The following is a 3,359-nucleotide window of genomic DNA, read 5'->3' as shown; positions in this document are numbered from 1 at the left end:
TGAACGTGGTCTCCTGTGGTTTTTATTCCAGGTGTCTTTTGTTAGAAAGCAGGGTTTCTGGATTACAAATGCAGTAATTAATGCAACTGCATAGATGGCCACTAGTGAAGCAATCCATTGCAGGGCAAACGTGCCAAGCTCTCTGGCGCTAATCAAGCAAAGAAGGCTTTGTTGCTTTGGGCAGTTACACAGGATGAAAGATGACCAATCTTTGGGGAAATGCTGTACAAAGAGGTAGCCCATGCTCTAAGACCAGCTGGGCACCCAAAACTCCGTGATGTGAAAACCTTCGACCTTACTTGCAGGGAAACGCGAGATGACCAAATGACAACACCAGATGTGGGCAGCAATTTGTCACCATGACGTGTGGGGCAAGATTTTCCAGCTGTACTCATCCCAAAACTGGAAAATTCTGCCCGAGGTCAATAGACCTTTGCATAATCTGTCCACCAATTCCGGTGGAGGGAGAGAGGGGAAAATTCCTCCCGTGGATTCGGAAGCCCCAGAGATCACCCTGCACCCACCAGGAAGAGACCACTTCAAGCATGGCAAATATTGCCTTTCCAGAATTGACTTGTTCAGTCGTCAGATAATCTCATGTCTACATCAACTCTGAGAGGATGCCAATCAATGTAACCAGTATGCCACTCTTCCTACCTGGCATGTTGTAGGGCAGCACAGTGGTTAACGCTGCTGCCTCACAGCTTCAGGGACCCGAATTTGATTCCCAGCTTGGGCCACTCTGTTTGGAGTCTGCACATTCTCCTCGTGTCTACGTGGGCTTCCACCGGGTGCTCTGGTTTTCTCCCACAGTCCCAAAGATGTGCTGGTTTGGTGGATTGGCTAAAGTCCCCCTCCGAACAGGCACTGGAATGTGGAGACTAGGCTATTTTCACAGTAAATTCATTGCAGTGTTAATGTAAACCTACTTGTGACACTAATAAATACACTAAACTAGAGTTTGGGTGTGTTGGGTAATTATCAGCAGCAGGAACTTTTCTGTTTTATTTTTCCTTTTCCTCCTTCCCTATGAGCCCAGGGGTACTCGAGGCCATTTGTAGTCCCCTTGCCACTGTCCTGCAAGTAACTTGCCATAAACTGGAATTATACTGGATCTATTTTGTTTTACTCAGTGAATCACTGTCCCAACTGGCTGAGCCGTGTATTGGAAAGCTACTGGCTTCATTACAGATTACAAAAGAATTCTGCCTTTGTCGAATGGTATTTTTTTTTAAGTTGCACTCATTCCTCCACATGGTATTAATTTGCATTGACTTCATGCGACCTATTCCTGAACTGAACTTGCTAGAAGTTCTAACTCAATGGTTCCATCAGCACTTGTCTTTAATCCTTTCCTAAGCAGCAAGATGGGTGGCACAGTAGTTAGCACTGCTGCCTCACAGTGCCAGGATCCCGAGTTCAATTCCAGCATCGGGTTACTGCCTGTGTGGAGTTTGCACATTCTCCCTGTGTCTGTGTGGGTTTCCTCCGGGTGTTCTGGTTTCCCCCACACTGTGAAGATGTGCGGGTTAGGTTGATGGGCCATGCTAAATTGACTCTTAGTGTCAAGGGGTTAGAAGGGTATGTAAGTGGGATTATGGGGATAGGGCCTGGGTGGGATTGTGGTTGGTGCAGACTTGATGGGCCAAGTGGCCTCATTCTGCACTGTAATGATTCTAAGAAGATTATGCTGTGATGATTTCTGCCTGTATTAAGGTGCTCACCACCCAGCAAGAAAGTAATTTTCTTGCAGGCTTCCATAGTAATAGGAATTCTTATTGTCAAAGCTTGCTCTGGCAAAGGGACAAGTACTTTGGGTACATCATTTTTTTTGTGTTTTATCACCATGTAGAGAACAAGAATGCTATACAAACACATGGCTTTCTAAGGCAAAGTTTTAGCATTCCTGTGTGGCAGAGTTTACATATTGTGTGATAGGCATTGCTAAAAAGGCATATTTCTGGTGTGATGGATTATAGCTCTGTCTTGCTTCAGATCTTAAGTTCTCTCCTATTGTTTATTTTCTTTATCCTATGAAAAGAGATTCAGGAAAAGTCAGTCTGCATTCTCTCGTTTTGAAGAATGAGTGATGATTTCATTGAAACTTGCAAAATATTTAGGACAGGGTAGATGCAGATAAGATGTTTTCCTCTGGCTGGTGAGTCTAGAACCAAGAAATATTAGCTTAAACTAAAAGGGAAGCCACTTAGGAATGAGTTGAGATTTATTTTTCTATTCAGAGGGTTGTGAATCTTTGAAATTCTCCAGCTCAGTGGCCTGTGGGAACACAGTCATTGGCCAGAATTTTCCAGCCATTCATGCCAGTGGGATAGAACCATAGAACATTACAGCACAGAAACAGGCCTTTTGGCCCTTTTGACCTTATTCTTGCCTAGTCCCACTGACCTGCACCTGGACTATATCCGTCCACACCCCTCTCATCCATGATAGAACCATAGAACATTACAATAGATCTTCACTTTCTACCAACAACATACCCTCGCTCTGGTTTTCCCAGTGATGGGCAGCACATTCAACAGGAAACCTCATTGACAACAACTAGCGAATCCTGCCACCGGCCATAAAACATGGGGTGGGATGTGAGGAAACGCCCACCATTAAGTACACTTAAAATGGAAAATGACAAAGATATGAGGAATTGGGGGGGGACATCAAAAGTGGATATTTGGCCATGATGGCATTAAATGGCAGAGCAGTCATAATGGGTTGAATTGTCTTCTCCTGCCCCTGTATTCCTATATATTTCATTTAGATGTCTCTATTTATAATTCTCAACTTGGACAGCCTATAGTTCCCTCCTGCTTTGGCTGAGGCATTGCCATGGAGAATCAGTCAGCACGCCAACCTATCTGCACCCTTTTCTCCTGTGTTTATAAATGGTTATGGGTTGTTTTTGGCATTCTTGTGTTTGTCCTGATGAGTCCAAGCTTCAGCACACATCTCTCTTTTCAACAATATTTGGAATCCTGTGAAGTAGGTGGAAAATAGACTGATGAGCTCTTGCAAATATAATGGGGTGGGAGGGAGAAGAAACTCATAATTACCTTGCAATAAAGCAAAATGAACCATGTGCTGGGTTTTTGACCTCTGAGCGAAGAGGATGTATAGATGCTTCGAGGGGGATTTTGGCAAAGCTTACTGAGTTTAGTTGATGGAATACACTGTGGAGAAATGAGAGGTTATCCACTTCTGTCGGAAAAACAGAGTAATTCTTAAAGACTGGTAAGGACTTCAAAGGAACTTGTTCGTGTATTGCTGAAAGCTAATGTGCAGCCACAGCAAGCAATTAAGAAGGTAATGTAGCATTTACTGCCTTATCATAGGCTTATTTGAGTGCA

The sequence above is a fragment of the Carcharhinus amblyrhynchos genome, chromosome 27, assembly GCF_965287045.1.
Source record: "Carcharhinus amblyrhynchos chromosome 27, sCarAmb.v2.hapA, whole genome shotgun sequence".
NCBI lineage: Eukaryota > Metazoa > Chordata > Chondrichthyes > Carcharhiniformes > Carcharhinidae > Carcharhinus > Carcharhinus amblyrhynchos.
This window is presented reverse-complemented; position numbering follows the sequence as displayed.